At 41.4% G+C, this 13,855-nt stretch overlaps 1 pseudogene; it reads left to right on the top strand.

The window, feature by feature from the left end:
• Positions 1–13,549, top strand: part of LOC100971214 (transforming acidic coiled-coil-containing protein 1-like) — a 114,027-nt pseudogene extending 100,478 nt beyond the window's left edge.
• The last annotated feature ends 306 nt before the right edge of the window (positions 13,550–13,855 follow it).

A 13,855-nucleotide genomic window follows, 5' to 3' on the forward strand; every position in this document is an offset into this window, starting at 1 on the left:
TTTGCAGGGACATGGATGAAGCTGGAAGCCATCATTCTCAGCAAAGTAACAGAGGAACAGAGAACCAAACACCACATGTTCTTACTCTTAAGTTAGAGTTGAACAATGAGAACACATAGACACAGGAAGGGGAGAATCACACACCAGGGTCTGTCAGGGGGGTGGGGGAAAATGGGAGGGGGAGCATAAACACAAATACCTAATGCGTGCTGGGCTTAAAAACTAGGTGACAAGCTGATAGGTGCAGTAAACCACCATGACAGATATATACCTATGTAACAAACCTGCACATTCTGCACAAGTATCCCAGAACTTAAAGTAAAACAAAAAATAAATTAAAAAAATATGTCATATGTCTGACTTTTTATGATTTTTATGTTCATTGTTTAACTTACAGAAATAATAACTAATACATATGGTGCCTTATCATATGCAGGCATTGTTCTAAGTGCCTTGCATATACTCATTCATAGCAAGGTGTTACTCTTTTCTCCTTTTTTCAGAGAAACAAAGAAGGCAAAAAGTTAAGTAACTTGACTAAAGTCTCTTGGCAAGTGTAGGAAAGAAAAGTGGTATCTTTCCTCACTCATCACAAGGTTCATGGCTGAGACATCTCTAACAGAAGACAGATCAACAAGACAAAAGCATACAAATATATTTAATATAAGTTTTACATGACTTTAGAGCCTCCAGAAATGAAGACCCAAACAGGGAAAACTGTACTTTTATGGAGAGTTGTGCAGAAGTACAATTGGAGGACAGAAGGGTGTGATCTAATGGTAATAGACTAGGGGAACTTAGTCAATCCTGTTTATTTCAATTCCTCTTAGTGTCTGTGTCTTTCAGGATAAGGACTTTGTTTTTCTCTGGGTGTAGGGAGGACCCCTCTGTTATTAGGTCTTATGACCTATTTTCATGGGAAGGTCTGAGGGATTCCTTTATGGCCTGCTTCAGGGGAGAGGGCAGGAGAGGTGCCAAGAGACCTTCCTGCTTCTGCTGTGTCCTCAGGTGCGAAGGCACCAGATTTTGGTGAAGTGTGTTCTGAACCTTGTCATTAGTAAATGGTAGAACTACATTTGACTCTAAGCAGTCTGGTTCCATGATCGTTTAGCCACAATGTCAAAGTGTGAAGAGATTATCTTAATGACCCTAGGCTACTGTAAATTTTCCTGGTACAGTGTGTTAGGTTGAAACTGACCAGTGCACTGTAAAATCTTTCTTAAAGTGCTAATGAGGAAGTTGGACTAAGCAGGGCTGAAGCCTCTTACTGATGGACTCTTCAGATCATTCTAGAGCTAAGCCCCTCTCCTGGGTACCAAGTTAGATGGATGGCCTTAAACTTTACTTATGAAAAGTTTAGAAACATGTTCCTGACTACATTAAACATTATTAAAAACTTAGATCTTCTTAAACAACATAATTTTATTTGTGGCATTTTATGCACAGAATTTTAAAAGTCATGATCTGCCATTAAGCCAGGGAAGCAGATGGAAAGTCAGGACTTGGAGCAATTTATTCCCCCTGGTCTCCTTCCCATCCCAGATCCCAGTCTCTCTTCTATAAAATAATAGGCCAAGCATTGTTCCTGATTTTGTCCAACACTGCCTTCTGCCCTGACATCTTTCCCAAAGACCGTGTTCACCATTCTGCCGGTTTCTCGGGGTTAATCCTGAGTATTCTTGCACCTGCCTTCATTTCATCCATCTGAAGTGTTTTCCTTTGCTGCCTCCTACACAGATCTGCACATCCCTTCAGGTCTCTCCTGCATGCTTTATGCTCCCATGACATTTCCTATTCCCCTTCCTGTTCCACAGCACCTAGTGCAGTGTGTCAATTACAGGAAAGTAATATTATAAACTTACTGAGGTTAGAGACTAGGAGACGGTCATTTTCGAGTCACCTTTGACACAGTACATGGTAAACATTTATTGAATTATATTCTTCCTCACCCGAGGAAATTCCTTCAACAAAAATTTATACAGACAGCTGGGACACTTGTTTACATCTCTTCCCCCTACTGTTTGCTAACTTTGAAGATAGCATTGTATGCTATCTTCATACTGAAAGAAACCTGAGCCCAACCTGGCCCTCCACGTTCAGGAACTTATAAAGCATGGCGGACACGTCTTCTTCCATCTTTTGGCACGTCTCCTTCTCTATGCCTAAGACAGAAAGTCATTTTTATAGTTATCCCAATAAGTTGGTTCCTTATTGGGAACCAGATTTAAAAAGGGGGAAGAGATTTAAAGAACCGGCTACACTGTAACTGATCAGCCACATCACAGGCAAGTGGAGGCTGCTGTACTGGTGTGGGGGTGGCTACAGGCCCTGTTAGGTGAATCCAGACCATGTCCTGCGGAGTGTCCACTTGGAGTTGGGTCCTGATGGCTACTTACCTATATGTTTTCTGGGAAATGAGACCCTCACACAGCCATGGGGAGGAAGCCGCCATGTTGGTAAAATGCCCAGTTTCTTTCTCTGAGTACATGGCAAGTGGGAAACAAGGTCATACCATGGAATCTGGACTTGAGCCTTTGGTAGGGAGTGGGGAGGTTGAAGGTTTTTGAACAAGGGAGTGAGGGTCACATTTGTGTTTTAAATAATTAACTGACAACAATAGTAGTTAGTGATTGCCATGTGGAGGATTGTAGCTTTAAAGTTTTGTATGCTTTTCTGTATTTTTATGTTTACTTCAATTAGTGCATCTTCTGGTTATTTTAAATGTCACCCTCCACCCTAGGAGAGTAGAGGATAGACCTGAGACGAGGAAGCCCATTTGAAGGGTATGGAGGAAGAATGAGTTTAGATTTGCTGGCTTAAATTTTAAAGCTTATTATCTTATCTGCTGCATTAATTAGATCAAGGCCACTCTTCTGGGCTGGAATTTAAATTCATTCAGACTTGATGATAAAAAAAAAAATCAGTGTTACAATGTGTTCACTTTCTGTCGTAATGCCATGGTTAGTCCAGTGCATTAGCCAAAATTTTAATGGACACAAGGGTGCAGGCTTGCTGTTCTTTCTGCCTGAAGGTGGATGACCTGTTTGTGGCTGACTAACCTGTGCTCTTCTTCTGAATGTCATGGACTTGTAATGCTGAACTGCACAGCGCTCAGCAGAATGCCAGCGCTCCTTTTAAATAAAATTTTGGAATGCTTTTTATGTGTTCACTGTCATTCTTGGCCTGCCCTGGGGTTTCCAAGAGCCTTTCACTAGGGGGAAAAGGAACCAACTTATTGGGATAACTATAAAAATGACTTTCTGTCTTAGGCATAGAGAAGGAGACGTGCCAAAAGGTGGAAGAAGATGTGTCCACCATGCTTGTAAGTTCCTGAATGTGGAGGGCCAGGTGGGGCTCGGGTTTCTTTCAGTATTTGTTTTGAAGCCCATGTGAATTTGTTAAACTCTGGTCAGTGTTAGGTGATGAGGATAAAATACAAATAAGACAGTTTCTTCACTTGAGGAACATGTAGTCTCTGCAGTGTTCTGTACAGTAGCCCTAGCCGCAGGTAGCTGTTGAGCACTTGAACCATAGCTAGTCAGAATTGAGATATCCGGTATGTGTAATGTGCAACCATTTTTTGAAGACTCAGTACAAAAAGAAGCATAAAATGTCTCAATATTTTATATTAACTACATGTTGACATAATATTTTGGATATATTGGGTTAACTAAGGTATATTATTATTATTATTATTAGAGACAGTCTCACTCTGCCACCCAGGCTAGAGTGCCGTGGTGCAATCTCAGCTAACTGCAACCTCCACCTCCTGGGCTCAAGTGATCCTCCCACTGCAGCATCCCAACTAGCTGGGACAACATGAGCATGGCACCATACCTGCTAATTTTTGTATTTTTTGTAGAGATGGGGTCTTGCCATGTTGCCTAGGCTGGTCCCAAACTCCTGAGCTCAAGTGATCTGCCTACCTTGGCCTCCCAAAGTGCTGGGATCACAGGCATGAGCCACCACACCTGGCTGGTTTACTCAGTTCTTGAAACAAACTTTAAACTTCCTGATTCCCAACTTATTCACCCATAAAATGAGCAGCACCCATCTGCCTCTTCAGAGTAGTTGTGAGGATAAGATGAAATGACAGTGTGAAAGATTTAAGCTGTAAAGTGCTAGAATACACTAGTGGTGTTGTGCTAGAATACACTGGTGTAATGTTGATAGGAAATACATGGGAAAGAGTGTGAAAAAGACAGTGAAAAAGAAAAGAGTGAAAAGGAAGAATGGCAAACACTGTCTCTGGAGCCAGCTGGTGAGTAACTTATATGCTGTGACCTTTTAAGAGCAACTCCCTTTGAACTTCCCAACATAAATTAATTTCTACATCCTTAGAGCACTGAATAAACATTGTATAAAGAAATTTCAGCATGCAAAACATGGAATGAAGAAATCTGTTTAATCCAGCATTTACTTTTTAAGTTTCTCTGTGTCACTCTGAAGTCCATTCCTATGGAGTTTGTGCCCAGCAGTAGGTGGTGGCTGGGACTAAGGCCAGAGTACAGTCAGTGGTGGGGAGTCAGTCTCACCTTGCTTTTCAGCTGTTGTTCTGCAGCATTTTTGATGTAGGAAGTTAACTTTTCTTTTTAAGTTTTAAATTTCTTAAGAGCTGAGTTCATTTGGCTTTTCTGGGCATGTCACTGTTAGAGTACAGCAGGGGCTGGTACTGCTCCATTGTGATTGAGGACAAATGACAGGATGAGCACAGTCAGCATATGGCCACAGATTAGTGATGCAAATTCTCCTGCCATGAGGACACAGCCACGGGAATCTGTGGCATCTGTGCTCACTATAGATTTGCAACCGGGAGTCCATTGAGTTCTATTGTCTATATACTGGTCTTTGTTGGTCTTCAATTGTGAACGTTTTGAGGGACTGGGAGAAGCATTTGGCAAACATGAAATGAGGCCCTTTTGGAAGGATATGATTGATTGATTTAGCATGTTAATTAAAGACACACTGGATGGCCCAGGCCTGAAAGAGATCTTCTGGTCAATTCTGTGTGATGGTAGCTTCTATAATAAGGTTGTCCAGCTTGCTTAATTTTGTTGTTGTTGTTGTTGTTCTGTTTTGTTTTCTTTTAGGCTTTTATCAGCCTGAAGCCATGGTTTTTAGTTTCTGTCTCTAGTGATAAGCAGAAAAGACGGATGAGGAAGGAGCTTTACTGTCCCAACCAGAAACAGCAACTAAGAATCCATGACTGTATTGTCTCCCTTGGATACTCCTGTGAGCTATTCTGCACTTTTTGGTAAGCAACTTCAAGGACTAAGGAATATAAACAGTTAAATCCTAGGAGACTGGAAAAGATGGCTAAAGTAGGCCACATCATACATTCCTGCCCTTAAACCTGTGAGAGCTGTTGCATTTTGAGTAGTGAGGCTTGTAGATGTGGCCAGGCCAAGAGAAGAGTGGCCGGGGAGAGCTGCCAAGCTGAAGAGTCCACTTGCCTGGAGACATCAAAAACCATCCAAGGTCTGATCTCCCACCTCCAGCTCAGTATGCTGCCTGTTCTGATCCCACATGTGTTAGCATTAAGTTGTTAAGCAGATAGACTGAATGCATTTGCCCCCTCAAGAAATGACTGAGATGCCAAACTCTGTAATGGACATTGATGTTTTCGCGGCTAAGAAGATTTTTAGGAGGCTTATTTCCCAAATTCTCATGAACCTTGTAGCCATGGGAAGCCCTGAGAGTCTGTTTCCTAAAGTTGACTTAACCTGGGGAGTCTGGCTTAAACTAAGAACTCACAAGAGACTGACCAACGAAATGCTATTAATTTAGACTTGGAAGTGTAACAGCAAGGTGAATCAAGTGTCAACTTGACCTCCTGTAATACCTCCCTTTAGGCAAGTTACAGTTGCTTGATAAGAAATAAGGAACAGGAGGTTAATGAGATGATGCAAATGTCTAGGAGTGTATCAGCTATCTACTGCTCTGTAACACATGCTAAAATTCTGTTTCTGAGTGTTTCCTAGAGAAAGGGTAAAACTATAATGACTGAAAAATTTAAAAGCCACTGGTCTAAGTTCACCTTAGACTTTCTGTTTAGTATTTGTTCACACAAGATATAACTGATTGATTATAATCAATAATTGATCAGTTATGCTCACATTTAAGATTAAGATTATTCCAGGTCACTTTGGCATTTTGGATGTTCCCAAAGTATTAAATGACTCATTTATATAAAAAGTTTACTTCTGTAGGTGGGAGGAATAGCCAGCAAAAAATCCTTTTGGGGAGGAAAAATACTACAAAGTCCAAGTTCTTGTGAAAAAACAAACAAACAAACAAACAAAAAAAACAACACTTGCCAGTGTTTGGCTCTGGAACCTTCTGGAACCTGGGTTTATAATAGAAGGGAGCCACCACCTCAGAAGGCGAAGTGCTGCCCAGAAGGGAGTGAAAAACTTAGTAGCAAGGAATAACCAACATACAGGCATGGACCTTGACTTATATATGGCCGTTTTGCATACAACCAACAATGGCGGACACCCAGCAAGCTGGGTTATGGCCGGAGGTCGCCATGGAGCAGTGGAAGTTCATTATGATCCTGAATCATCTGGGTGGAAGAGTGGTTCGGAGTTCAAATATATCTGCTATTTCTGCCTCCTTAGTCCTGAAAGTTAGTATTTTAGAAACATTTCCACCTGCAGGGGGTGGAGCCAAGATGGCCAAATAGGAACAGCTCCAGTCTACAGCTCCCAGCATGAGCGATGCAGAAGATGGGTGATTTCTGCATTTCCAACTGAGGTACTGGGTTCATCTCACTGGGGAGTGCCGGACAGTGGGGGCAGGACAGTGGGTGCAGTGCACCGTGTGTGAGCCAAAACAGGGAGAGGCATCGCCTTACCCGGGAAGTGCAAGGGGTCAGGGAATTCCCTTTCCTAGTTGAAGAAAGGGGTGACAGACGGCACCTGGAAAATCAGGTCACTCCCACCCTAATACTGCACTTTTCCAATGGGCTCAATAAACGGCACACCAGGAGATTATATCCCACACATGGCTTGGAGGGTCCTACGCCCCCGGAGCCTCACTCATTGGTAGCACAGCAGTCTGAGATCAAACTGCAAGGTGGCAGCAAGGCTGGGAAAGGGGCGCCCGCCATTGCCCAAGCTTGAGTAGGTAAACAAAGCAGCTGGGAAGCTCGAACTGGGTGGAGCCCACCACAGCTCAAGGAGGCCTGCCTGCCTCTACAGGCTCCACCTCTGGGGGCAGGGCACAGACAAACAAAAGACAGCAATAACCTCTGCAGACTTAAATGGCCCTATCTGACAGCTTTGAAGAGAGTAGTGGTTCTCCCAGCATGCAGCTTCAGATCTGAGAATGGGCAGACTGCCTCCTCAAGTGGGTCCCTGAGTCCCGAGTAGCCTAACCAGGAGGCACCCCCCAGTAGGGGCGGTCTGACACCTCACACGGCCGTGTACTCCTCTAGGACAAAACTTCCAGGGGAATGATCAGGCAGCAGCATTTGCAGTTCACCAATATCCGCTATTCCGCAGCCACCGCTGCTGATACCCAGGCAAACAGGGTCTGGAGTGGACCTCCAGCAAACTCCAACAGACCTGCAGCTGAGGGTCCTGACTGTTAGAAGGAAAACTAACACACAGAAAGGATATCCACACCAAAACCCATCTGTACATCAACATCATCAAAGACCAAAGGTAGATAAAACCACAAAAATGGGGAAAAAACAGAGCAGAAAAACCGGAAACTCTAAAAATCAGAACACCTCTCCTCCTCCAAAGGAACGCAGCTCCTCACCAGCAATGGAACAAAGCTGGATGGAGAATGACTTTGATGAGTTGAGAGAAGAAGGCTTCAGAAGATCAAACTACTCCAAGCTAAAGGAGAAAGTTTGAACCAATGGCAAAGAAGTTAAAAACTTTGAAAAAAAATTACACGAATGGGTAACTAGAATAACCAATGCAGAGAAGTCCTTAAAGGACCTGATGGAGCTGAAAACCATGGCACAAGAACTGCGTGATGAATGCACAAGCCTCAGTAACTGATGCCATCAACTGGAATAAAGAGTAACAGCAATGGAAGATGAAATGAATGAAATGAAGCATGAAGAGAAGTTTAGAGAAAAAAAGAATAAAAAGAAACAATCAAAGCCTCAAGAAACATGGGACTATGTGAAAAGACCAAATCTACGTCTGACTGGTGTACCTGAAAGTGATGGGGAGAATGGAACCAAGTTGGAAAACACTCTGCAGGATAATATCCAGGAGAACTTCCCTATCTAGCAAGGCAGGCCAACATTCAAATTCAGGAAATACAGAGAACACCGCAAAGATACTCCTTGAGAAGGGCAACTCCAAGACACAAAATTGTCAGATTCACTAAAGTTGAAATGAAGGAAAAAATGTTAAGGGCAGCCAGAGAGAAAGGTCAGGTTACCCACAAAGGGAAGCCCATCAGACTAACAGCTGATCTCTCAGCAGAAACTCTACAAGCCAGAAGAGAGTGGGGGCCAATATTCAACATTTTTAAAGAAAAGAATTTTCAACCCGGAATTTCATATCCAGCCAAACTAAGCTTCATAAGTGAAGGAGAAATAAAATCCTTTACAGACAAGCAAATGCTGAGAGATTTAATTAACACCAGAACTGCCCTAAAAGAGCTCCTGAAGGAAGCACTAAACATGGAAAGGAACAACCGGTACCAGCCACTGCAAAATCATGCCAAAATGTAAAGACCATCGAGACTAGGAAGAAACTGCATCAACTAACGAGCAAAATAACCAGCTAACATCATAATGACAGGATCAAATTCACACATAACAATACTAACCTTAAATGTAAACGGGCTAAATGCTCCAATTAAAAGGCACAGACTGGCAAATTGGATAAAGAGTCAAGACCCATCAGTGTGCTCTATTCAGAAAACCCATCTCATGTGCAGAGACACACATAGGCTCAAAATAAAGGGATGGAGGAAGATCTACCAAGCAAATGGAAAACAAAAAAAGGCAGGGGTTGCAATCCTAGTCTCGGATAAAACAGACTTTAAACCAACAAAGATCAAAAGAGACAAAGAAGGCCATTACATAATGGTAAAGGGATCAATTCAACAAGAAGAGCTAACTGTCTTAAATATATATGCATCCAATACAGGAGCACCCATATTCATAAAGCAAGTCCTGAGTGACCTACAAAGAGACTTAGACTCCCACACAATAATAATGGGAGACTTTAACACCCCACTGTCAACATTAGACAGATCAATGAGACAGAAAGTTAACAAAGATATCCAGGAATTGAACTCAGCTCTGCACCGAGCTGACCTAATAGACATCTACAGAACTCTCCACCCCAAATCAACAGAATATACATTCTTTTCAGCACCACACTACACCTATTCCAAAATTGACCACATAGTTGGAAGTAAAGCACTCCTCAGCAAATGCAAAAGAACAGAAATTATAACAAACTGTCTCTCAGACCACAGTGCAATCAAACTAGAACTCAGGATTAAGAAACTCACTCAAAACCACTCAACTACATGGAAACTGAACAACCTGCTCCTGAATGACTACTGGGTACATAACGAAATGAAGGCAGAAATAAAGATGTTCTTTGAAACCAACGAGAACAAAGACACAACATACCAGAATCTCTGGGACACATTCAAAGCAGTGTGTAGAGGGAAATTTATAGCACTAAATGCCCACAAGAGAAAGCAGGAAAGATCTAAAATTGACACCCTAACATCACAATTAAAAGAACTAGACAAGCAAGAGCAAACACATTCAAAAGCTAGCAGAAGGCAAGAAATAACTAAGATCGGAGCAGAACTGAAGGAAATAGAGACACAAAAAACCCTTCAAAAAATCAATGAATCCAGGAGCTGGTTTTTTGAAAAGATCAACAAAGTTGATAGACCGCCAGCAAGACTAATAAAGAAGAAAAGACAGAAGAATCAAATAGACGCAATAAAAAATGACAAAGGGGATATCACCACTGATCCCACAGAAATACAAACTACCATCAGAGAATACTGTACCAACACCTCTATGCAAATAAACTAGAAAATCTAGAAGAAATGGATAAATTCCTCAATACATACACTCTCCCAAGACTAAACCACGAAGAAGTTGAATCTCTGAATAGACCAATAACAGGCTCTGAAATTGAGGCAATAATTAATAACTTAGCAACCAAAAAAAAGTCCAGGACCAGATGGATTCACAGCCAAATTCTACCAGAGGTACAAAGAGGAGCTGGTACCATTCCTTCTGAAACTATTCCAATCAATAGAAACAGAGGGAATCCTCCCTAACCCATTTTATAAGGCCAGTATCATCCTGATACCAAAGCCTGGCAGAGACACAACAAAAAAAGAGAATTTTAGACCAATATCCTTGATGAACATTAATGCAAAAATCCTCAGTATAATACTGGCAAACCGAATCCAGCAACACATCAAAAAGCTTATCCACCATGATCAAGTGGGCTTCATCCCTGTGATGCAAGGCTGGTTCAACATATGCAAATCAATAAACGTAATCCAGCATATAACAGAACCAACGACAAAAACCACATGATTATCTCAACAGATGCAGAAAAGGCCTTTGACAAAATTCAACAACGCTTCATGCTAAAAACTCTCAATAAATTAGGTATTGATGGGATGTATCTCAAAATAATAAGAGCTATCTATGACAAACCCACAGCCAATATCATACTGAATGGATAAAAAGTGGAAGCATTCCCTTTGAAAACTGGCACAAGACAGGGATGCCCTCTCTCACCACTCGTATTCAACAGTGTTGGAAGTTCTGGCCAGGGCAATCAGGCAGGAGAAGGAAATAAAGGGCATTCATTAGGAAAAGAGGAAGTCAAATTGTCTCTGTTTGCAGATGACATGATTGTATATCTAGAAAACCCCATCATCTCAGCCCAAAATCTCCTTAAGCTGATAAGCAACTTCAGCAAAGTCTCAGGATAAAAAATCAATGTGCAAAAATCACAAGCATTCTTATACACCAATAAGAGACAAACAGAGAGCCAAATCATGAGTGAACTCCCATTCACAATTGCTTCAAAGAGAATAAAATACCTAGGAATCCAACTTACAAGGGATGTGAAGGACCCCTTCAAGGAGAACTACAAACCACTGCTCAATGAAATAAAAGAGGATACAAACAAATGGAAGAACATTCCATGCTCATGGGTAGGAAGAATCAATATTGTGAAAATGGCCATACTGCCCAAGGTAATTTACAGATTCAATGCCATCCCCATCAATCTACCAATGACTTTCTCCACAGAGTTGGAAAAAACTACTTTAAAGTTCATATGGAACCAAAAAAGAGCCCACATTGCCAAGTCAATCCTAAGCCAAAAGAACAAACCCGGAGGCATCATGCTACCTGACTTCAAACAATACTACAAGGCTACAGTAACCAAAACAGCATGGTACTGCTATCCAAACAGAGATATAGACCAATGGAACAGAACAGAGCCCTCACAAATAATGCCGCATATCTACAACCATCTGATCTTTGACAAACCAGACAAAAACAAGCAATGGGGAAACAATTCCCTATTTAATAAATGATGCTGGGAAAACTGGCTAGCCATATGTAGAAAGCTGAAACTGGATCCCTTCCTTACACCTTATACAAAAATTAATTCAAGATGGATTGAAGACTTACATGTTAGACCTAAAACCATAAAAACCCTAGAAGAAAACCTAGGCAATACCATTCAGGACATAGGCATGGGCAAGGACTTCATGTCTAAAACACCAAAAGCAATGGCAACAAAAGCCAAAATTGACAAATGGGATCTAATTAAACTAAAGAGCTTCTGCACAGCAAAAGAAACTACCATCAGAGTGAACAGGCAGCCTACAGAATGTGAGAAAATTTTTGCAATCTACTCATCTGACAAACAGCTAATATCCAGAATCTACAAAGAACTCAAACAAATTTACGAGATAAAAACAAACAACCCCATCAACAAGTGGGCAAAGGATATGAACAGACACTTCTCAAAAGAATACATTTATGCAGCCAAAAAACACATGAAAAAATGCTCATCATCACTGGCCATCAGAGAAATGCAAATCAAAACCACAATGAGATACCATCTCACACCAGTTAGAATGGCAATCATTAAAAAGTCAGGAAACAACAGGTGCTGGAGAGGATGTGGAGAAATAGGAACAGTTTTACACTGTTGGTGGGAGTGTAAACTAGTTCAGCCATTGTGGAAGTCAGTGTGGCGATTCCTCAGGGATCTAGAACTAGAAATACCATTTGACCCAGCCATCCCATTACTGGGTATATACCCAAAGGATTATAAATCATGCTGCTCTAAAGACACATGCACATGTATGTTTATTGCGGCACTATTCACAATAGCAAAGACTTGGAACCACCCCAAATGTCCAACAATGATAGACTGGATTAAGAAAATGTGGCACATACACACCATGGAACACTATGCAGCCATAAAAAAATGAATGATGGGTTCATGTCCTTTGTAGGGACATGGATGAAGCTGGAAACCATCATTCTCAGCAAACTATCGCAAGGACAAAAAACCAAACACTGCATGTTCTCACTCACAGGTGGGAATTGAACAAAGAGAACACATGGACACAGGAAGGGGAACATCACACACCGGGGACTGTTGTGGGGTGGGGGTAGGGGGGAGGGATAGCATTAGGAGAGATACCTAATGCTAAATGATGAGTTAATGGGTACAGCACACCAACATGGCACATGTATACATATGTAAGAAACCTGTACGTTGTGCACATGTACCCTAAAACTTAAAGTATAATAATAATAAAAGAAAAAAAAGAAACATTTCCACCTGTAGTAGCTAAATAAAGACACATACAAAGGATCAACATGTAACGGGAGCAGCTGTCACTTGTTTTTGTTTTTGCGTTTTAAAAAAAGAAAGTTCCATTTACATTGAGCTTATCATCACGAGAAACTTAATCATGGTTGTGTTTCTCTTTTACCCATGTGGTTCTTGGTGAGTTACCACTATTATAAGTACACTTTTCCCCTTTTAGATCAGAAGAAAACTTTTCCAGGTTGTTTGTTCAACAGAAGATAAGACCACTCTATTCATTATAACAGTTTCTCTTTAGACAGTTCTGTAATTAGATTTGTTTTTTAAAAGGCTTCCCCCTGCTGATTTTTCCCCCTGCATTGTTTTAAAGGGGGTGATCAGTTTAGTAATGAGGAAGTTGTTGAAGGATATCTGGGGTTAAGAAGCTGAAGACTGATGTATTCAATGTAATCCTTTTCCCCACAGGGGCTGCTGGAGTCCTCTGCAGAGAAGGCCCCTGTGTTGGTGTCCTGTGGAGGTGAGAGCCCCCGGATGGGATCTGCCTCAGCGACTCAGATAAGACAACCATGCTCACATTAATGAGAGAAGGGGTAAAACTCTCTTGTTTAGTCTGCTTATCACTCCATTTCTTTGTAAGGCCCATGTACCAGCAGGTAGATTGCATCTCTTCTGGCTCAAGTTATCCCAGGCTGGAAGTTCTTATTTCCTGCAGCTTGTTTAGGTTGTAAAAAGGGTTCCCTGTGGCATTGGTGCTGGAGTCCTGACATTCTGGTGTCCAGGGAAAAATGTTTACAATCTGAAATATTCTTGAGAATTTTGTACCTTTCTTTATCTTTCAGCCCTGATATTTTAAATGTCTAAATTTGCCAGCTTTGTTCACATATGTAACTAAATCAGTGCTTTTGTTTTACAGAGGATATATGCTCATGCCTAAACATTTTTAAATGTTTTTGTAGTCACACACAGTTGTTTCCTACTTTCATCTATTCTTTGACTAAACAGTTCAACTCTCTGATTCCTGTATTGAGTTTCTT

The sequence above is a fragment of the Pan paniscus genome, chromosome 8 (genome assembly GCF_029289425.2).
Source record: "Pan paniscus chromosome 8, NHGRI_mPanPan1-v2.0_pri, whole genome shotgun sequence".
NCBI lineage: Eukaryota > Metazoa > Chordata > Mammalia > Primates > Hominidae > Pan > Pan paniscus.